This window comes from Doryrhamphus excisus, linkage group LG22 (genome assembly GCF_037039965.1).
Source record: "Doryrhamphus excisus strain RoL-2023G ecotype Guam linkage group LG22, RoL_Dexc_Guam_v1.1, whole genome shotgun sequence".
Taxonomy (NCBI): domain Eukaryota; kingdom Metazoa; phylum Chordata; class Actinopteri; order Syngnathiformes; family Syngnathidae; genus Doryrhamphus; species Doryrhamphus excisus.
This window is the reverse complement of record NC_136378.1, coordinates 5,819,300-5,843,581: the sequence shown is the minus strand read 5'-3', so window position 1 is coordinate 5,843,581 and position 24,282 is coordinate 5,819,300.

Genomic DNA, 24,282 nt, shown 5'->3' with positions numbered 1-24,282 from the left:
GTCCTCTGTTGTCCTCCAGGCTGGGTCCAGTTTGGGCTGGCAATGTTTGTGTGTTACACTGCCGTTATTCAAGAAGTATAATATTAATTTTAGACACAGAGAATGTGCTCCAAATGTGATGGCTGGAGTGTTGCTCCCTACCGCTTCAGGACAGAATGACCAAAATCTGCTTTCAATTGTCAAAATAAAAGGGGACTTCCTGTGAATGTGCGATTCCTGTAGCATACTGTCACTGTAGTTTATTCATGTTGCTTTAGACTGCCATGCCCTGGCTGCAGTACAGATGAAAAGGGTCATAGCCGAGTGCCCATGGCCAAACACATTCAGTGCAATTGCATTCTGCAGTCACCCTGCCTCAGTCTGGGATGTTCATGGCACACTACTGTCTCATTTTTAGCCATAATCAGCTTAGGCTATTTGAAAAATATTTCTATATTTATAAGTTTTGAGTTAACATATTTCACTTGAGAAAAGGACTGTTTGTATGCACTTACATCAGACGTGACTCCTTGTCATACCTGGTCACATGAGAAGGTGGTCAATGCTGAAGTGGCCAGGAAAAGTTGTTTTTGTCCTTCTGTGATTAGTTGCAAATGTACAAAGTAGGTTTTGAAATAAGGATCCACTCATGTTTTCCAGTCATGTAGTTTTCTATTACATAACCCTCTTTAATTACAGAGGCCAGGGGGATCAAATAGAACAATCCTGCACACAATGGCTGCCACGCTGCTCTGCAAGGAAATACCAGCCGCGGAAGTGTCATCATATTTCAGGCTTCAGTTTTTCATTTTCTAGACATTTATTTTTGCTATTACTTGAATAATTCATTGTCAGGCCTTCCTTTACCATTCATGATTGTGTGAATATTTGCTCCACTGTAAGGAAAAAAACACAGTAAAAAAGGAAAAACATTTATTAGTGAATACAGCAAAATTCTCATTACGTTTTGATGTTGGCGTCTTTCCCTTTGAATCGATTTAATTTGAATGGACATAATTTGAGCTTCAATTCATTCTACTTTATACTTTCTACATTCTACTTTCTCTACATTCATTCTAGTTTGCATATTCATTCCGTAACAAATTGAAGAGGAAAGATTAACAATCGTGATAAAGCAGTATCCGTCCAAAGATTGATGCCTGTTAGAAGTAGAGCATTTTGTAATGTTGTCTTATTGTTGGATGAGCAACAGGTTCTTCCTTTGGTAAATGTGATATACTTTGGGCTGCATGTGCATCTGTGGGTGGGTTTACTGTGATTTACAAGTGTCCCTGAATGCAGCGGTAACTTGCGTCCAAGGAGTTATGTGATGCACCTGAATGCACCATTTTAGAAAAAGCTGGAGCAGCACTGACAGCAGTTTGCTAGTTTTGATCCTGCTTGCTGAGTATGAATGTTGTGTGAATGAATAATAATAATAATTCATTCATTCATTTTCTACCGCTTTTCCTCACGAGGGTCGCGGGGGTGCTGGAGCCTATCCCAGCTGTGTTCGGGCGAGAGGCGGGGTACACCCTGGACTGGTCACCAGCCAATCACAGGGCACATATAGACAAACAACCATTCACACTCACATTCATACCTATGGACAATTTGGAGTCGCCAATTAACCTAGCATGTTTTTGGAATGTGGGAGGAAACCGGAGTTAATAATAATAATAATAATAATAATAATAATAATAATAATAATAATAATAATAATAATAATAATAATAATAATAATAATAATAATAATAATAATAATAATAATGCATTGTATTTGTAAGTGCCTTTGTACAAACCCAAGGACACTGCACATGACACAGATAAAATGGACAAAAATGACAATGGATAAAAACAATAAACAAGTCAGAGGGAGTATGCATTTTTGAATGGATGAATTTTGAGTCAATATTTTGGATGTCCGAGTGTTCCATGTCCCATTTGGTCTCTTTGTAATGGGAGTTGGTGTTGTTAAGCATTGCTGGCAGTGTATTGAACCTGATAATGATCCCCCAAAGCTGCCCTCTGTCAAGGGTTCTGTGCATATCCATAATATTGTTCACTCATTCAAAGAAAATACAACAGTACCACAATGAAATTACAGATTTGATCCTCTAAGTGAACACAGTTGACCATATTTGCTCCTTTTTTATATTACGTTAAAGTAGTTTCATTAGAGGCATCAAACTTGAGAAATAAAGAACAAAAGTAGATCATTGAAAAGTTGTGAAGAAAAGGGTGGCCTCTTTTTCAGAGAGAGGGAGGGAATTTGGGAGAGGAGGTCCTCACCGCTTGAAAAGGATCTGGTAATGAATAGTGCTAAAGTCCACTCCAGTTTGATTGAGAAACTTTTTTTTTCCTTTTTTTCTGAGGGGGACCAGAAGAAGAGGAGAAAGTTTTACAGAAGCAGCCATGATAAAAGACTCTAGGGTGAAATTGAACAAAGGCAGAAGAGCACTCTATTATTTATTTTTTTTCTGGACAGGCGCTCGCATATTTTCTCCCAGCCCTAAACAAGTGTGAGGAAAAATATTCAATGGTCGTCTTCATAGAGCTGCTGCTGTTGTTAATAGCAAAAAGGATGAATGGATACAGACTGGCAACCCCATGAATATGAATGTTTCCACATCAATCGATACAGTGTGAGAAATTGGTCTTTTTAAATAACAGCATACCCTCACTGGTTTCCTTCAGACACATAAACTTCAGGGTAATTGCTGATGAGAAGTAAAGTTACATCGAAAACACGTAAAGTCAGGCAGTGCAGCATAACTGATGGGATAGAGGATAGAAAAACAAATCACAGGGATGAGACAGTCTCACTGTTGGGAACATCCCACTTTTGGTAACCAGGGGATCATTTAAAGCAAAGAATGTCTTGAAAATAGTCAGTTGTGTCTTTTCTGACAAGTGAGAGCCTTTTCAATGAGACATGTTAGAGAATCTTTTGTTAATTAAATGTGGTGTGCTGTGTTTTCACGGACTTCTCACATCGCTTGGCATGTCAACACATTTCAAGAAGACTTTGGACCTGACAAAGACACATTAACATTTGAATATTTATTTACCACGATTGATTGACCACAATTGAAGCCTACTATTTGCTGCTTTTTGTTCTGGAGGGAGAGCAGACGAAATCATAGACGGTGTGGACATTGAAAGGGTGAACGAAAATAAATTTCTGGGGATCACAATAGATGAAAATATGAGCTGGAAACCTCATATAACAAATATACAACATAAGGTGGCCACAAATATTTCAGTATTGAACAAAGCAAAATTTGTTCTCAATCAGAAATCACTCCACACTCTTTATTGCTCTCTGGTTCTACCATATCTTACTTATTGTGTGGAAATATGGGCTAATAACTATAAAAGCAATCTCCCCTCGCTAAATGTGCTGCAAAAAAGGTCAGTAAGGATAATTCATAATGCCGCCTACAAAGAACATACTAACTCCTTATTTCTAAAATCACAAATACTTAAACTTGCTGATATAGTTAATCTTCAAACAGCTAAAATAATACATAAGGCTAAAAATAACCAATTACCTAAAAATGTCATCCAATACTTCTCCACAAGAGAGGAGAAATATGATCTCAGGGAAGAAGTACATTTGAAACACTTCTATGCTAGGACTATGTTAAAAAGCCATAGCATTTCAGTATGTGGAATCAAACTATGGAATGGATTGAGTAAGGACCTCAAACAATGCACAACGATGAGCCAATTCAAGAAACAATACAAGCAGTTGATGTTTGCTAAATACAAGGATGAAGAGTCTTGAACCAGTCATGATGTGCTATATATATCACTATATTGACACTTACTATGGTACCCATTATGTCATTGGATGCTCATATCACCTTGTACTTCGGTACGAGGTACATTATAAAAAAAAAAACCTTAAACTGTATTATGGAAAGCAGGAAGTGAACAAATGTAACAGTTACTGATTGTAAAAGTACCAGATGGAGGTGTAGGATTTAATAAGCTTTGCTTCTTCCTACTCCTTTTGGACATGTGGAACTGTGAACTGATTATGTGATGCACTCAATTGTAATCTGATGCATGTTCAAATGAATTAAAACCATTACCATTACCATGCCATTGTTTTCAACGTGTGGTGGAAGATGGCAGACACATATGCTCTAAGACAGGGGTCACTAACCAGTTGATCGCAAGCTACTGGTCAATCTTTGAGACTTTGCCGGTCGATCGCGGGAATATTACAAAAAAAAAAAATATATTACATCAGTGCTCTCCCCTCACAAACCCGACCTGAGGTATCAGCACAACAATGTGCGTCTGCACACATCAGTAGTTATTGCAAGTTAAATATGGCTGAAAAGTTGCATTTGCTACCTCAAAATTAGGGCACAAACGTAACTTCACATATAACTCTACAGACGTGCACTTCCAAAAAGCTACAGTTCATAGGGGCTGCATTAACCAGTCTCTATTGCCTCACCATCGCTCGCCCACGACACTGAGCCCACAAGTCAAGTTGTAGTTTGTCCATGGGATGTCGATTGGGCTTCACCCCATTGTGACAGCTCTCTTAGTTTTCCTCTGTTCCTGTGTCTACGCCCTTAGTTTGCCACTACTTCCTGTGTTCCCATTCTAGCTTAGTTTCACTTTGTATGCTCTTAGTTTGGTACTCATTTCCTGTTTCCTACATTCCACATTTACTATTTCCCCCTCTCCTATTTAGTTCAGGTTTGTGCTTCTTCCGTTCTCTGGTTCATTACATACTTTTGGTTCGGTTTGAGAAGTTGCCGTTATTCCCGCTGCTGCAAAGGAATCATCAATCAAGAAAATACCTTTTTCTCTGCACTTTTGGTCCTGCTCTCTGCATCCTGGGGTCTCCACACAACGACATACCCGCCGGAAATCATCACTTGACTGGAGCAGTTCCAACCCAACACATGCCTGAATGTCTTTGTGGTGATTAACCAGTTTATTGGTTTATAAACGTACGTCCAATTAATCAACAACAACAAGGAGGGAACAACAACAACAGAATCAAAAGGCTTGAAAGAAAGTCAGTAAAAACTGGAAAGCAAAGAAGTGGAAACAACAACATAATGGGCAAGGGCTTTAGCTCCCCTGAAAACTAAACATTATCTTTTTATTGCTGTGTTTTAGATACACAATTATTACATTTTCATGAGAATGCAACAAATGGTACTGAGCAATGGTTACCAGTTGATGTGCGGTGAGGTTCTTGGCTGATGAGGTAAACTTCTTTGGAGGTTTTTATTTTTTTGTATGTTAACACAGGGTGCTTGTTAAGAGAATAACACAAAAAAAGAGAATTAATTCACTTTTTTTTCACTTGGATATACTATTTTGACAATCAAATTAATTAATTCCTTCAGCAGAGCAGAAAAATATCTTGAATACATTTGACTTGTTGATAAATCGAGCTCGAGCTGGCGCTGCTGTCGAAAAAATAAAAGGCTGACATTCTCTCTATGGAAGGATGAGAGTCACTCTATTTTGACAATGGCGACAACCGTTCATGTCATGGAGTGCAAGGCTTATGTGCAAAAGTAAAAGTAATATTGAAACAGATCGGCATTAGATAACCAGATAATACAAAAATGAGACTATACTGGGAAAACCTTCAGTATCTGCCAAGTGCAGGAGAGGAAGTCCAAGATCAAGGGAGGACACCATGACGAGTGACTGAGCGTCAGACATGACTTCAGATGAAGGAACAACACACAAAGTTTAGCTATTGGATAAGTAGACAACTTTGATTATACACATGTTTAATTGCATTGTGGAGAGCAATGTGTACTCTCCACAGATGCTCATCTAAGGATCTCATTGAAGATACGAGATCCTGCATAAGTAATAATCCCTTTAAACTGATGTCTTAGTCTGGAAGTCCTGCATTCAACACTTCTGTACCCTTGGCTTCAGTGCAATCTGCTACAATCAAACAGATAAAGAAGGTACAGTGAAAGTACCTTTATTGTTGGCAGAAACCAAATCATGCAAACATGAGGGCATTGGAAAAAGTACTTTCCTGGAAACTAGTTACTTGAAAAAATGATGTCGGGACTGGTACATTGGCGATTAGCTGGCAACCAGTCCTGGGTGTATCCCGCCTCTCTCCTGTAGTCAGAGATTGGCTCCAGCATACCCCCTCGATCCTAATGAGGATAAGCAGCATGGAAAATGGATGGTACTGGAACAAAGTCAACATGTTTGAGGCGCAATCAAAAGTGAGCAGTTGCATGAAGTTGCATGAGTTATGAAAGGGCTACTTATATTGGCAATTCATTTCATTTCACTATTTAATTTTGCTCACTATTTTCTAGCTACTTTCCTTACTGCTTGAATCTTTCAGGGTCACAATGGGGTTGGACTTAGGACAGTGGCTGTGAAACATGATATGGAGACCCTGCCAACAAGCATACATTTTTTTTTAAATATAAGACGCTGTTGAGGCAAACAGATGTACACAATACGACAACTGCAGATAAAACAAGGGCTTTTTCTCGTATGACATAGACAATGCAAGTGAAAAGAAACGGTGGTGAACACGGAACAATGAGGACATATTTGCCATGTAATTCCATCCATCCAAATTAATTGAAAGTTCAGCTTCAAAGAAGACAAGATCTGTCTTTTCATCTCAGCTCAACATGTTTGATTTGAGAGTGTCAATAGCAAGCCTGCAAAGCAGACAAACTGTAGCCAGTGACAAAGTCAGACAGACGTGCCCATTGTGCTAAGATATTACAATTATATATACAATAGATATGGTTAAAGAGAAAAAGCGGATGGATGGTGGTTGACTGCAGTTATTAAATATAAAATGGAATGTAATCATTAAAGATTATTTTACTTTCACTTATTATGTTCACCAATCATGGTTATTGTTATTATTGTAGCTATTAATCATAGTTAAGTGTAAAATTGATTATAAGACTGTTATAAATATTTCCCTGTTTGTTTGTTGGTGTTCCGGGGTGATTTCAAGAAAAATTAAATATACATTTTAATATAATTATAAATCAAAATTTTGAGTAGAATGTTTGATTTTTTTTTTTTTTTATAAAACTCAGACAGTGTTGCATTCTCACTTCCAAAAGCAGGTGATTGGTTTAGTTTGGATGTGTATCACACACTTAAATAGATAACTTTATACTGAGTAGCTGACCTCACAACCGGTGGGTGTCACTGCCATTGGGTGCAGCTAATTACATATACAGTAGTACAGTGAAGTGGATTATAAAACACCTTGAGTGTGACCTTCTCACCCCATTATCTTTGTTTTTTTTATCAACACTTGGAAGTTTAGGGAATAAAGGGCTCTCTGTTATTGTTGTTGAGCCAGTGAGGCGCTGCACCTTAAGACGATTTTGAACTGTCACTGTAAATTGTTTTGGGATTATTAAAGGGTCTGGTTGGTGTGGGTCTTTAGAGAATAAATGGATGGTGCAGAAACAACATAAAATAACCTCAAATGAACTGTTTACAAATTGTGTCACACATCTATCCTGAGACTCGCCATTGTCAATATAGCGAAGTCTTAGAGGGATGGAGGGGTTCTCTTCTCTGTCACAGTTGCCAATTAATATAACATTTCTAAGATTCACCATTTTTTGTAATGGGGAGGAAACCGTAGAGGGCCAACGTGTGCACGCGGAGAACATGCAAACTTCACACAGAGATGCCTAAGCATATATTTAAATCCATGTGTCGCCAACATGCTAACTACTCACACACCTTGCTTATCAATAAAGTATAATATTATAGATACATGAACATAAAGACAAATGGTAAGCCTTATCCGTCGTTTTTGGCGCCATGGTGGCACGACTGGTCGACATAGCTCAGGTGGTAGAGTGGTTGTCTCCCAACCTAAAGGTTGTGGTTTCGATCCTCCCATGATTCCTGAGGAAGTGTCGTTGATATTGGTATGATACTGAGCCCTCAGTTGCTTCGGATGCTGTGTCATCAGTAGGGAAGTGTGCGAACACTGTCTAAGCGCTTTGAGTGTATCAGAGTTGGAAAAGTGCTATACAATTCAAAGACCATGTTCAGAAGGCAGAGGCAGTGGATGTGTCTGGAGGGACACAGCAAAGGTGGACAAACCTGTTCTTTATTCAGGTTTTCAGTTAATAATGTGAGAAGATTGGAAATAAATGCATTGTCAAATGCAAAATGTGAGTTGTGGATTTGGTCATGTTCTGGTAAAACAAATATTGGCTTTGTTTGGCTTGAAATAAGCTATGAAAATAAATGTCAGTAACATTTATTATATATATATATATATATATATATATATATATATATATCCTATTACATTATTTCTTCTTTAGTGTACTATTCTCTGTCTTCTCTGCTCTTACCAATTATTTCTCCTTCTCCCTCGACACAGAGATTATCGGGCTGTCTCGATAATGGAAGAAAAGTTTTGTCCTCGATTGTACCTCCATCCCCACTAAGGGGTTGCTTCATCCATCACCCTTGCTGGCATCGTCTTTTGAACCGTTGGCATTGTCTTTTCATATAACCATAACAAAGGCCACAAAAATAGAAATACATTTTCAGAAATGAAATACTCCACCCTTCTTGCATACTCTCTTGGGCCAGCCATCCTCACGTCCAAAATCCCCAGTACTCCCCAGTAATCAAAAACCATGGTCAAATTCAGTACTGCCCACATTGATGATTTGCGGCCCGTCACAGTGACCAGAGTAAAATATACACACATGCAAAATCAACTTTTTTAGTTTCCATTGCATGAAACTGGACAGTTCAGACTTTGTACTGTTTTGTTGTTGTTGACTGAAAAGGATGTACATTCCAAATGGGGGGTGGAGCTTATCCCAGCTGTTTTCGGGCAAGACACCCTGGATTGGTCGCCAGCCAATCACAGGGCACATATAGACAAACAACCATTCACACTCACATTCATACCTATGGACAATTTGGAGTCGCCAATTAACCTAGCATGTTTTTGGAATGTGGGAGGAAACCGGAGTACCCAGAGAAAACCCACGCATGCATGGAGAGAACATGCTCCACACAGAGATGGCCGAGGGTGGAATCGGCCTGCACACTAGCCACCTGAACGCCATGCAGCCCAACTTCACAATAATTGTGATAAATATAAATAATGAAATAATAAAGTCTATAGCTGAATCATAAACAATACATAAAGCAACTTCTGATCAATCCAAATCAATTTCAGACTTACAATAATATAAAGCTTTAAGCCCATTTCCAGTTAAACCACACCCGCTCACGGTTTATGCCCTCTCTGAGTACGAATACAAATACAGATAATTTACTGTATGATTAACATGATTTTTGTGTGTGTGTGTGTGAACTCTGATGAGTTCAAGTCTGTGTCGATCAGAGTGACAGCGTTGAAGAAGGAAGTCTCTCTGTGCGTAGATGTTTTGACTTACAGTGCTCTGTAGCACAACATCCAAAGGACTGCAGGCATCACTTGCCTCAGTTTCACTAAGAAAAAGGCTTGCAGAGTTCTAAGAGGAAAACTAGTGTTGAACAAAAAGCACATTAAGGCTTGTCTCAATTTTGCCAGAAAACATTTTGCGTGAACACATACGTATGTATTAAAATATCTCTTCAATACGTAACCTCCATGCTATACTCCTCCATGCCCTCCCACTTCCTGCTTGCTGTGGAGCGCTTTAACACATTGGGAAAATGTACTGCCGCACAACTTCTGCCTTCATTCAGCATGTACTGTAGCTAGCAGCTACCAATCATACAACAGGAAACAGGCAGTCCTACAGGAAGGAGATTGATTGACAATTGTCTATGTAGAACCCAAAGAGCACACCCCACTGCCCTCCGATAAGAAGCCATTTTGGCTGGACCCACAAGTATGTGTGATCCCTGGGCGGGTCTACATTTGGATGGAGTCTTTCTTTTGTCGTTCAACAGACCTCTTCATCGTGCCACCGACATGTCACTAGCATGTGTTCAACGTGACACCCGATGTCCAACCATCACTGTACCTCATTATTGTGAGACTCCACACGGAATGCTCCCAGAAGAAGCCCCCACCAAGCCTGGGCGCCCCAAGAGCCATCTGCGGGTGTTGAGGCCCCAGCCCAGCCAGAGAGCAGCAAGCCGCGCAAGTGTGCTGAAGCACCCGAGACCCAGACACACACCCCCAGTAGCCCAGGGAAGGCCAGACAAGGCAGGGTCCACCTGACGAGGCCACAGCACACCCCCACCCATCCCAGAGTTTCACTTGGATGCCCGACATCACCCCCCCCTTATGTTCCATCTGCCTATAAATTATGTTACCATGAAGTAAACATAACAACAGAAATGGTTGCAACTTGCCTCACAGCAACTGTTATGTAATCTATGCAAATGTGGTATACAACTTGCTTTCTGGTACTCACGATTCCCTTTCATATTTACTCATAAGATTGTTGATAAATACTTGTTTAAATCTATTTAGCGTATCACAAGTTTTCATCTGTAAACCTAAATCAGTCCATATATTGACTCCTTTGATTGACATACGTACATCTCTGCTTTACATTTGTTCGTACCTTCCCTTTTGCATTCACACTCATTCCTCGTAGATCATATTGACTAGTATGAATCTGAAACATCCCCTGGACAACTTTTGGGAGCATGTTTTTATTTACCTTAAACATCATTTGTGCAGTTTTGAATTCAATTAGATGGTAAAATTTTACAATTTGCGAATTTAAAAAAAAAATTAATTGTTGGTGCTTGGTAAGCAGCTTGATTGACAGTCAGGATTATTGTGGCGATATAGAGCCACTAGACACATGATATGAACTAGACACATCTGGACATGTCTTCAACTCTCACATGAGTTATACGTACAACACCTTCTACCCATAACAGTAATAAATACAATAACACATCCAACAGAGCTCCGATAGACCACACGTGTTCATATGCTGTTAAAAAAACATGCAAAATTGCACTTAGAAAAATTCTGCGAAAGTGCAAATCTGTGAAAGGTGAACCGCAATGTAGTGAGGGGGCACTGTAAAGGTCAATTCCCAGTGAACAATTCCCAGAAGAAATTTGATTAGCTCCCAATTTATCTTGGTTGCAAACATGAATAGCAGCTTCATAATCATTCACTTGGTCAAATGTCTGATGAGGACATTCCTCGTGCTAAAATGATAATCACAATAAATATATCATCCATCCATGTAAAATAACAAAACAAGCAAATCTCAAGAAGTAGTGACAAAAATCTTTTGCGCCTTAAGTCACTGACTGACAGACTAACATCCAAAGATGCTATAACTGTCTCATCCTCAGTCACATGCACAAACACATATACACACACTCAGGATTTACATTTCAAAGGCTTGCATGTTGCTGAATTACCTGATTTCTTGCCTCACATCTGGGGATACCGAAACAGAGGAAGAAAAAGAGGAAATACTTAAAACAAAAGTTCAAAGAGTGAAACAAGCCCGAGGGCCACGATGGCAACAATGCTGCCTGAGCAGACTGACAATTGGGACAAAATCCTCCACAGGTTAAGGAGTTATAAGCCATTACATTTACATAAACATAGTGGTTATATTTATGTCTGTAGTATTTCCGAATTGTTGTTTTGCACTGTGCAACTAAGGTTTTTCGTGATTAGATTCATCAAACAGTCATTGCTGAGAGACCATTGGATGTTGGAACTTATTCTGACATTTAATGTAAAACCTTTTTTGTATTATTCTGAGGAATGTTATTTGAATGGACACTAAAAAAGTACACAAAATATGTTTTATTTGGTGAACTGGATTTACCTTATTCTGAAGGGCACTAAACAGGATGATGATGTCGGACATTTTATCAGCAAAAAAAAGATAAATAATAGCAATGCATTACATTGTTGGTACCATGTGGTACCATGTGACCATCAACAAAGGTGAATCTTGAGTTCCAAAAAAACATCTGTCGCTGTCATCATTGAGAAACTTTCACTCTGCTACATTTTGGTGCCGAAACCCGGGAAGTAAGGACTTGAGGCCGTCTAAAAGACCAGATGAGCAAAGAAGGACCAGATTCCAGCAAAATATGTGAGTTCCTGGCTGTTTTATCATCAAAGGAGTTTAACTGACTTGGACAAAGGCATTGAAGAGGAGACGCCAACAGACAGTCTGGATGCCGACCTTGAGAGCATGACGGAGTATATGGACCGCGTTCTCACGTGGAAGGTTCGTGCCATCAGCATTGTTGAAAGATCACTAGAGGCAACAAGGGAGCCTGCAAGATGGCGAGTCAGCAAGACTGACAAGTTCAAGTACCTCAGATCTTACTTGACTGGAGCAGCTGCTAGAACTATTGCAGGACTCACAACAGCAGATGAAAATTACGATTCTGCAATAGTTAGCAGTTAGCAGTTAGCAGTTACTCCAGACCTGCTTTGGGAGGAAAGACATTGTAATTAGTGCTCACATGTCAAAGGTATTGAACCTGACACCTGTTAAGAGATCAACTGATGTGACTGCGCTGAGACAATTGTATGATGACTGTAAGATCCGGATACGCAGCTTGGAGTCACTAGTACACAGTGACAGTTATGGCTGTCTGCTATGTTAACTGCTTATGCAGCTTATCCCAGAAAACATAGCATTAGCCCAGCAACCGGACTTGAACAACTGGAATGGAAGCTGATCCAGTTTCTACAGCAGGAGGTGCAGAGCAGAGAACGTGTGCTCCAGCTTAACAGACCTGGCCACACTTCGAAGGATACTTCTCAAATCAACAGACCGATGTGGAAAATGTCCTGCGCTGGGGAGAGCAAACCTCGAAAGTGGAATGTCCCTTCAGTGGCTGCTTTGCACACAGCCAACAGCACGCCACAGACCTGAGTGTACTGTAACAGCACTAACCATAGACCAGAGAACTGTACAGACAATACGGTAAGCGCACGTAAAGAGAGACTAAAAAGGCTGGGCTGGTGTTATGTCTGTTTCGGTCCGAAGCACATTGCAAAGTACTTTAGACCCAAGGTCTCATGTAGACTATGTAACCGCAGGCATCACCAGTCAGTTTGTGAACAGTTTGAAGCTAAGCCAGAGGCTGACACTACTAGTTGTGAGACTACAGATACTGTGCTGCCTTCCGTAACCAGTCCTGTAAAAGTTAAGACTAATATTCAGAACATAGTACTGCTTCAGACAGTTGAGGCATGGACGGTAGGCCCAAAGTAGAGAGCGATAACGCGCTATTAGATGGAGGCAGTCAGCATAGCTTTATTCACAGGAGTACTGCCAGAGCTCTTGGCCTGCCAGTCGTGAGACAAGAGATATTGAACCTCCACGTTTTTGGTTCCACCACTCCTAACAGAGAAACACAATATCGTAAGAGTGGAGCTTCAGAACATATGGAACACGGAACAAAACGGACAAAGACGCTGTTAGGTTTCTGTGGCTACACGGACCTCCAACCAAAGACAATGAGGTACGTGTTATGAGAATGAACAGAGAAGTCTTTGGAGTGGCTCCCAGCCCATTCCTGCTTGCTGCCGATTGATTTTGTATTTGATCCAAAGGGACTAATGATGATGTTGAAAGACAAGGAGAACACAAAGAGAGGTTTACTGAAGACATCAGCCAGTATATTTTACCCCATTGGATTTCTCACTCCTTTTACTATCAGGGCGAAGTGCCTGTTCCATAAGATGTGGTAGAGAGGACTCAGTTGGGATGAACCCTTACCCACTGATTTGACTGTAAAATGGGAACGGCCATTCCCAGATGGTACCACATTGAGATTCAGCCAGGCTCACGCACTGTAAAATTGCATGTCTACTGTGATGCAAGTGAAAAGGCTTATTGTGCTGTTGCGTATTTTCAAGGGCAAAGTCAAGTTGCACTGCTAAGTGCAATGACGTGCTCTCACTTGGAGCTGATGGGCGCACTTGTTGGAGCAAGCCTGGGACATAGCCTTCTCAAACCACTGAACCTGGAGAGGAACCAGCTAAGCATGTGGACAGACTCGATGATCGCTCTTCACTAGATCCACAGCTCAGCCCAGCGGTGGAAGCCATTTGTGGCCAATAGATTGGCTGAAATTCAAGGGCTCACAAACCCAGAGTCATGGTTCCACTGTGCTGGCAAAATGAACCCTGCTGATTTGCCCACACGTGGTCAGCCTGTAAAGAGCCTGATTGAGAGCCAGCTGTGGTGGAATGGACTGACTTCACTGTCCTCAGCTGCAACGAAAGTGGACATTGATGAAAACAATGTACGAGCTAATGAGGTAAATAACGAGTTGAAATCCAAGTGTCAGACTGTTGTACAACTGGCTAGCATTGAACAAGGTGAACCTCTGTTAAATTGACACAAGTACAGTAGACTGAAGACTGTGTTAAGAATAACTGCATGGGTCAAACTGTTTGTGAGTAACCCACAGTCCAGTCAGAAGGTCCAGGGAGAGTTAACGGCCGAAGAGGTAAATGCAGCAGGGAAATTACTGGGTAAAGGTGATACAAGAGAGTTGATTTAGCTCTGAAATATTCCAGCTAAGGTCAAACCAAAATGTGAAAGGAGATTCTAAAATCAAAGACTTGAGAACTTTACTCGATGAAAATCGTCTATTATGTGTTGGGAGAAGGTTGCAGAACACTCGTCTCAGCTACACAGAGCAACATCCCTGGGTTTTACCCACGCATCACAAATATTCCGAGTTACTGATTCAGTCATGTCATGAAAGGGTCATGTATTCTCGTGTAAGAGACACCTTGATTCAAGTCAGAGAATACTACTGGATTTTGAGAGGCAGACAGCTCCCCTCCATTTGAGGTCACAGGGATGGATTTTGCTGGACCCTTGCATGTCGGCATACATTGCTCTGTTTACCTGTACAGTAACTAGGGCCGTACATTTGGAGTTGGTATCTGATCTGACAACTGAAAGCTTCCTCTTAGCCTTGAAGCGATTTATTGCAAGATGAGGACTATGCATGACTAAATATTCTGATAATGCTAGAACCAACCAAAGAGCAGACAAAGACCTGAAGAAACTGGCAAACTATTAAAGGGTCAGAACTCACAGAGTTCTTGACTGACAAAGGGATCACCTGGAAGTTCATTGTAGAGCAAATAGCTTGGTGGGGTGGCTTTTGGGAGAGACTTCTGCAATCTGTCAAAACATGTTTGAAGAGGGTTCTGGGGAAGGCTTTGTTGAACTTTGAAGACTTGACAACTATTTTGACTGAGGTTGAAGCAGTGTTGAACTCCAGACCTCTGTCTTATGTACACAGTAAGGCTTTAGATGCAAAGCCACTTTCCCCTTCTCACTTCCTGGTTGGTAAACGCTTGACTTCCTTACCTCCAAAGACTTCACCCCTTCACAGCGGAGGTGGAAATATCAGCAGAGACTTTCAACCAGCCTGTGGAACAGCTGGCGCACAGACTATTTGACTTGAAATCATCAGCCCACAATTGCGAGACTCCTACTCCTACAGCACTGAGAGTAGGAGATGTTGTACTGATTGGGGATGACAATGCATCCAGACAGACCTGGAAAATGGGTAGAATAGCTGAAGTTTTTCCAGGCAGGCACGGTCTAATACGTTTGAGTGCTCGCACTTCAACAAGGAATGTGTGAAGAAGACCTGTTCAGTTGTGTCCTCTGGAAATGTTGAGGTCAATATTACTCTAGTGGTGATGAACAGTTGTTCATTGGGTGGGAGGATGTTGGAACCTATTCTCACATTTAATGTTAGGAATGAGGAATGTTATTTGAATGGAAACTAAAAGAGTACACAAAATGTATTTTAATTGGTGAACCGTGTGTACCTTATTTTGAAGAGTACTAAACAGGATGCTCTGTCAGCCACTTTGTCATAAAAAAGAAGGAAACACATAATATCAATGTATTACGTTGTTGGTACCTGACACTTTTCGCATCCGTTGCATCCTTCTTGCACACTTCCTTATCACATTCTCCATGTTCTGAACTGTTGACCCTAGGTACTTCAAATTCTCCAGTTTCTGTATCTCTTCTCCCTGTAACCTCACTCTTCCACTTGAGTCCCTCATTCACACACATGCACTCCGTCTTGCTGCAGCTAGTCTTCATTCTTCTCCTGCCCAGGGCAAACCTCCACTCTTCTAGCATCTCCTCCACCTGTTCTCTACTCTCATTACAAATCACAATGTCATCTGCAAACATCACAGTAGCTCCTCCCTATATATTTTTAATCAATATAGTTGTTAAAGAGGTTGCCAAAACGTTGTGTACTCATGCACACACATGCATAACCACCTTCACCCTGTGACACATATGCAATCCCTTGTTTAGAAGAAGAGAGGCTAAAGGCAGCCATCCAGTCTCAGTGAGATGGAGTTTGCATTGGGCTAACTCAGCTGTACACTGCCCGACTGGATGTAAAGGACATCTCATTCCTCAGTGTGGATGGAAAGGTTTTCTTCAGAATCCGAGCCAGAGGAATAGCAGACATTTTCTTTAAGGATAAATATACAGACAAATTCCTGGACTTATGGGTGCTGCAATCACACCAGAGTGGTCACCCAGATTGCAAGTGAAGCGAATCAAGATCTGGTGGTGCTTTTGGCTGGATGTAGCCAATGCATATGGATCAATTCGCCACAACCTGGTGGATACACCACTTACCTTGTGAGATCAAGGTTCTAATCCTGAACTTCTACAAGCACTTCAGGCTGAGAGTGACAATAGAGAGGATAGCATTCAACTGGTACTGGTTTAAGAAAGGGATTACAGGTATAACTGGCTGTACAATCTCAGTTATTCATTTATTCCTTTGCCATGAGTATGTTGGTGAAAGCATCTGTGACAGTGTGTCCTTTCCACGTGTGGAATCTGGCGAAGACATCTGTGCCTTTATGGACTATCTGCCGATTACCACTACTACTACTACACAAGGCCTGGATGAGCTTAAAACCCACAAAATCCAGGTTCATGGTCCTGAAGACAGGAAAAGGAGTGGACAAGTTTTGCTTCCCTTCGGATGGTGGAAACGTTCTATCTTTGAGAAACCAATCACAGCCTTGGAAAAGTCTAGGGCTACAGTGTCAAAGACACAGCGATAGACCAGGCTACCATCAAGAACCTTGAAACGTGGTTGTCACACTAAACAAGCCTGGCCCAACAAGGCAGGTTTATAGCATGGTTATACCAACATGGCATTCTGCCCCGAATCTCCTGACCACACTTGGTGTATGAGGTCACTATGTATATGTCTACGATACTTTAAGTGCAAGTTGTGATACATTGATTCTTATTTGGGACTTTCTTTTGTTTTAACATGACTTTGGGGAAGAGGTGAGGTACACCCTGGATTGGTCACCAGCTAATCACAGGGCACATATAGACAAACAACCATTCACACTCACATTCATACCTATGGACAATTTGGAGTTGCTAATTAACCTAACATGCATGTTTTTGGAATGTGGGAGGAAACTGGAGTACGCGGAGAAAACCCCCACATGCAAACTGCCCAAGCAGAGAACCAAACCTAGCCTTCCGGATCTCCTCTTGGTAAGGCCACTCGTGCACCGTGCAGCCTAAATATACCAAATTAATAAAATAAACCACAGTGGGAAAAAATCATCTTCACGCTCCAAAGATGGCTAGGCCTGCCAAGCAGTCTTGCTGCAACACCTTTGTATGGCAGGGGCAGCAAACTCCTTCATCAGCCTAGAGGAGGAATTCATGGTTCCCCGCATAAGAGAGGTGCGATTCCACTGAAACTGCAATGACACCAGGGTTGCATCATCGAGCATAGTAGTGTGGTCTGGCAGGAAGTTCAGACCTCTAGAGCTGAACTGTAGCCATCGGGCAAGCGCTTCTCCTGTCCTGGAGGAGCTGCAGTCAGGGGTTGAGGATGTGAGGACCAGCAGGAATGACTCCCAATATATCTCATCTGTCCTGGAACACATCCTGAACAGCTGCCCGGCAGCCTCCAGTGAAGGTCGCTACTGCTGTGGTCACAATCAGGTAGTGAAAACAGTGCCTGAGACTATCCCCACTGCAGGGGCCAACAACAAATACAACTACAGTCGGAGGACAATGCCATTCTGCAAGTGGCAGAGGGGCCACAATCATACCCAACAACAGCAGCCACTTTTCTCTCATAAGTAGCAAGTTCCCAAAGCACATAACACCGACCTCCTTGAGAGCAGACGTGGTGCTGTCATCTGTCAAGTTCTCTTTCTGGAGCTGACAGTGACTGGGAGGACAAGCCAATGAGCGCAAGCAGCTCAAGTACCAGAAGCTCACTGAGGAATGTCAGAGGAAAGGTTAGAGAACAGGAGGATGAAACTCAGTGGAGGTGTTATATTGAGGCTTTTGAGTCCTTCTCCCTTTGTAAGACCTAAAACAGTTGTTTGCAGGGAGAGCGTGTGGTGTGCATTGGCACCTCCGGGTTTTGGCGATTGGGCTCATGGGGGTGTTCAGTGGTCAAAATATCAGTGTCACTCTCTGGGAAGTTATAATGATGTAATAATGCATTTATTTTTCCTGATTTTCCTATATCTTCAGGATTGACCAGCAAGGTCATAAACAACTTGTTGATGGCCATCAAAGGGTTGGCGAAGCCTGGGGTATGAAAAACACAATGGAGGAAGGAAAAAGCTGCTGCAAATATCTGTATCGGTTGGTATTGGTAATGAATTTCTGGACAATGTTGGTATATCGGTAAAAAGCCAATATCGAGCATCTCTAGTTCTGACCTATTAATATTACAATTTCTTATGTGAATGGCAATGAAGAATGTTACCTGAAATATTCCATCCTCCATCCAGAGAGTCGGGGCCCATTCCAGCTAAATTCAAAACTTCGAGTCAAGGCAAACATGCAGCATCAAACACCATATTTGATGCTGGTGACAATTATGAGTCATTTCTTCTCAATGGGAAATGTGAATGAAAAGGATATCAAAATTGGATGTTTCAATATTGAAGAGATGTGTTCACCATCACAGTCCCACAACATCCAAGGAGGAAGCAGAGGTCATGGATGTTTACATGGCCATCACTTTGCCTCAAGTCTCTAAAGTAGTCAGAAAACTCTTCAGTGAAGTATAGATGGGAAAGATTGAGGATATCATACATACCCTAACATGTACTCTGTGATTTTTAGATAAATATCGTTCATATTGTTTCTAACTAACAAACTAGCCTAAATCATCCTAATTCCAATAGACATAAAAGCGATTCACACACTTTTATGATTTCATGGTCAAGAGGGGATTATTAATATGTGGATTTTAAAGATTTTTCTTATTTTAAGTCTCAAGACATGAGTTCAAGAAGCCATAACATGTTGAAGGCACTGTTTCAATCATTAATTGGGACAGATGGGACCAACTAAATAAGAATAGATTGCACGAGTGGCGGCAGCAGGCGGCTGCCTCACGTAGTGAGAGGAAGCATCTTGAAATATGGTAGTCTCTGCTGAGAGCCGCAGGGAAATGCTTGAGGCGCACACTGAGGAGGAAGTAATCCACAGGAAAAGGTTTTGCATCGAAGAGAAAAACCTTTGGAGAGATGAAATCACACGGTGGAAGCAGGCAGCTCAGTGAGAGCAAGAAATGTATCTTGACACGACCAATGGTATTTTTTATTTTTTTAATGAGGTGCAAGGGCATGACTTTATGTTACCACTAAGCATATACAAGTACAATGTGTGTGTGTGTGTACAATATACTTGTATGTGAATTGGACATTTTCTTTATATATAATTAGATTTACTTACTATTTACTGTTTTAGAAACATACAAAGCCTACAGGAAGTCTCCAGGCAGCACAGGAAGTGCATTACAAGCATAAAGGTGCTATTCCCTTATTGCACCTATAAGAGCAGCACAAGCAGCTAACATAGCCTACCAATAGTGGTTTCAGACATCAGAACTGTACAAAAAATGTCCATACTCTTAACAAATACGACCTTTAATAACTACACAATAGATAGCAAATTTCCTGCATGATGATTTATTTCCAGACACCCAATGACAGAAAAACGGTGCATTTTTTTCAAGACAGCAGGCACGACCGTACATCAGTCACAGACTTTTGTTTTTTGTTTTTTTTTGTCTACTTATATCGGGTGGCTTGGCTGGTGTTATAAAGTCAATTGGAAAACTGCCTGTAGTACGGAACGCCGTGCTTTTGAGAAAAATACAGTCAACAAGGCTGGCACATTATTGTTGTTTATTGCCATGTTTACATGAATAACCAGCTCGTATATAGTCACCCAGCTCGTATATAGGAAATAATTATAATATATATAAGTAATTACAGACTAAAGTCCCAAGGATTGCTTATACACATACACATATAGCTGAATAATAAACAATACATAGCAACTGCTCATCAATCTAAATTAATTTCAGACATAAAATGATAACCACACTCACTTCTGGTTTATGCTTTGCCCACCCACAGATAATTTAGATGGGTGAATAGATACAGATAGTGGTGTACTCACTCATCCTTATTACATAGCAACTCATCAAATTTTATTCATAGTCATATGTCCAACAGCACCATTTGTCAAAAAGGAAGAATTAACAAATTCATATCTTTTCACTCAGTTTCTGTGTTTCAGAATTCTTCATAAATGATTGTTTTTCTCGCTTTGCAAGGCTGTAAATGCAGCATTTGGAAGTTAGATTATTTTTAGGTTCATTAAACAATGTCGTGCAAACAATGGCTGCCTGGTATAACAACACAAAGAAAAACTGTATCATGTAAAGAAGAAACAATCCCCATAGTGCATGTCACAGCAAACAAAACCATTAAATACACATACTACAACCTAACCAATGCTTTTCCTTCAATTTTCTTTACAATTTTTTACAAGCTTATAATTTTGACATTTTAATTAAAATTACATTTATTTAAATTTAATATTAATTTAATTATGCTTATGGCCCATTCAAACAAAAAAATAAACCCAAAGCTACTAAATCGTCTCAAAGGACAAAGTTCAGTGAAATAATTACATTTTATTGTCAAAGTGGATTTATGCACGTTATGCATTTTGGAGTCCAGCTAGTACGTTGTCCAGTTATTGTAATTGACTTGTTCCAAAAACTGGTTTGTATGATTATCAGTGGCCTGGTGACATTGTTTTATATGCAAATTTGTTGTAAAGGTTGCCATCATCCATGACTCAGTGCTGGCAGAGCATGTAGCGGCATTGTCTTTAGGATGTTGAATTAACAAAAAGTCTTCCAGAGCAGTCACCTCAAGACAGACAGAGAAGGACATAAAGAGGAGAGAGATGTGACCCTCGACACAGAGCAGAGATTAGAGGGAGTATGGGAGAGGCTTAGCCCCAAGCCAGAGCAAGAGGGAGTACTGAAGTGACACATACAAAAAAATGGTACCTTCCAGCAAAAAGGAAGGGAGAGCAGATTTAAAGAAAGCAACTGCGACAGAAAGGCAAATTTGCCCAAAGCTTAAAGGGAAGTAAGGCTTTCAGAAGGCAACAAAGGGTCAGAAAGACTTCATCAATCACAGAAGACAGCTCTGTGAGAGACGACAGCAGAAATGCAGAATTTGGACTTAGGGCGCTCAAGTGTTGTTTTGATGTTGTGAGGCACTCTTGAAAGCTTTTGGCCAAAGATTGTGTCTGTGGCTGTGCAGGTTTTGAGATCCATGTTTCGGCTTAAATGGATAAATAGAAGGAAGAAAATGCTTTGACCAATGCTGAAGATACTGTTTGTCATTAATTGATGTCTTTTGTTTGTTCTGTTCATAGCAACGGAGGTACTGGAGCCATTTGTGATGACAAATGGGGGAGGTAAGTTGTTTTGGGTGGAAGAGCGCATAGTGGAAGAGTAGTTTGCATGTTGGCCCGCACAGTCAGGAGATCAGGAATACATGGGTTTGATTCCCCGCTTGGGCATCTATGTGTATATTGAGAGTGAGTTTGTATGTTCTGCCTGTATCTGTGTGGATTTCCTCCCACATACCAAAAACATGCATGTTAGGTTAACTGACAACTCCAAATTGTCCATAGGTATGAATGTGAGTGTGAATGGTTGTTTGTCTATATGTGCCCTGTGATTGGCTGGCGACCAGTCGAGGGTGTACCCCGCCTCTCGCCCAAAGTTGGCTCCAGCTCTGGCATATCCCCACGACCCTAGTGAGGATAAGTAGCATAGAAAATGGATGGATGGGTAGAAGACAAGAGCCAGAACAAGGCAATGAGCAAAGTAGCAGCAGTCAAAATCTCCACTCCTCTGATATCATATACAGATGGGATTCAAATGCATGAGTTATAAAAGGTCACAAAGTTGATAATTCACAGAAAGCTTCTATGTACAGGGTTTCAGCCTGCTACAGCTATTTAAGGAAGAGGAACAAAGAGAAATAGAGAAAAAGTAATTTGTCATATCTTGCTGCTATGGCACTACAATTTAATGTTGGACAAAAGTACTGAATACAGGAGGAATATTGCAGCTTAAACTTGGTCTAATGTGGGTCATGGGTCATCGATTTCATTTGTCCAAGAGTTTTTCTCACCAGATATTATGAAGGCTGGATGGTGAGCTGGTATACGCACATTTTGCAGGTACTGAGAACTGGAGAGTCAAACAGGGACACAAAATTTACTCTGTATCAAACCTAACTTATGCTCTTATACGATAAATGGAACTGGCGTGCGGGCAGGTGTGGGGATTCGGCGCTCCTGGGATGAGTTTGGGTCTCCTTCTTGGTGTGAGGGCTGCTATGGGCCCGATAGGGTGTGGCCTCCTCTTCCCTGGTCTGCCGTTGTGGGGTATGGTTGGTATGGTTGCTTGCCTGGCTCTGGAGCTGGTTGTCCTCCCGCCCTGTGGCACCCTGTTCCTGGTTGGGGTCACCTTCCTGCAGCCTGTGGGGTGTGACCGCGACACCTGAACTTCAATGGCGGAAATGCAAAGTACCACCTCATTAAGTGGAACCTATTATGCTAATTTTCGACTTTCAAAATATGTACTTATTCCAGCTGTGCTTCCTTGGATTTCCTGCTTCCCGATAAAAAATGTCTGTTTTAATTTTGTCCACCCATGGCCCGCCAAGAGGCAAGCCCACTCCACTGTGATTGGTCACACTCTCCAGGCAGTACCATAAGCTTTCCAAAGTCCATTTGATGGCCAGGCCCTCTTTTGCAACAGTGGAATTGTTGGTCTTATGAGGCTTATTTAGTTTTGAAAATGAAAATGGGCGGCATGATAAGAAAAGATCTGGATGACACAAGCGTATAAATAATCAATACAATTAGTGAAATGTGATTCAAAGGAATTTGCCCATGTGGAGGTCCATCTGGGCCAAAGAAGTACAGGGTAGATATGGTCATGTCACATTTTGCTATCTCCTCACAGTAATAAATATCTTTAGTGAATACATATGGCCAAGCCATTAAAATGTAAAGACCCAAAAGACGTTTTAAGCTGCATGTTTCCATTTGAAGTATGCCATGGGAGAAAAAAATATATTGGTGGTGCATCCTCTGGTATGGTCTCTATCCATCATCATTGATGAACAATTCACAAATGACATGTATAATGGTTGCATAACATAATTCATAATGCGTGTATGTGTATGTCTTCCAATGTTTCAGTGACTGTGGTATTTTTGGTGTCATTAATACCCAATTAGTGTAGCTTTTATCTCTAGCTTGTATTATTCATTATAATCAGTATGGTTACATTTGATTTAGGTTTGATCAATAAAACATCCTTTTAGTATACAAATATTTTTTTGTTAAACTGAAATGTTTAATCTTGTTCCAATGTTATTGATTTTGTTATTGATTTTTTATGTGTAGCACTGTTTAAAGTAACTAAATAATAGTAATAGTAATAAAAGTAATGGCACGGGGGACAAATGAGTTCTTCAGTCTGTTGGTCCTGCACATGGGGAGGAGCAGCCTCTCGCTGAACATGTTTCTCTGGCTGCTGGTGACAGTGTGCAGAGGGAGGCTGGCATTGTCCAGAACGGCCCCGAGCTTGATCAGGGTCCTCCTCTCTGCCACTGCTGCTAGAGGCTCCAGCTTCATCCCCACTACTGAGCTAGAGATGTCTATTTTTGTTGTGCTCCCTCCCCAGCACACCACAGCATAAGAAAGAGCGCTGGCAACCACAGACTGCTAAAACATCCACAGGAGGCTCCTGCAGATGTTGAAAGCTCTCAGTAGTACATTATTGTTGAGTTTCCCCGTGTTGAATGACCAGTCCAGCTTGTTGTCCAGTCACAACCCAAGGTATTTGTAATTCTGAGCAACCTCAACCTCCTCCGCTCTGCAGAACTGGTCTAGA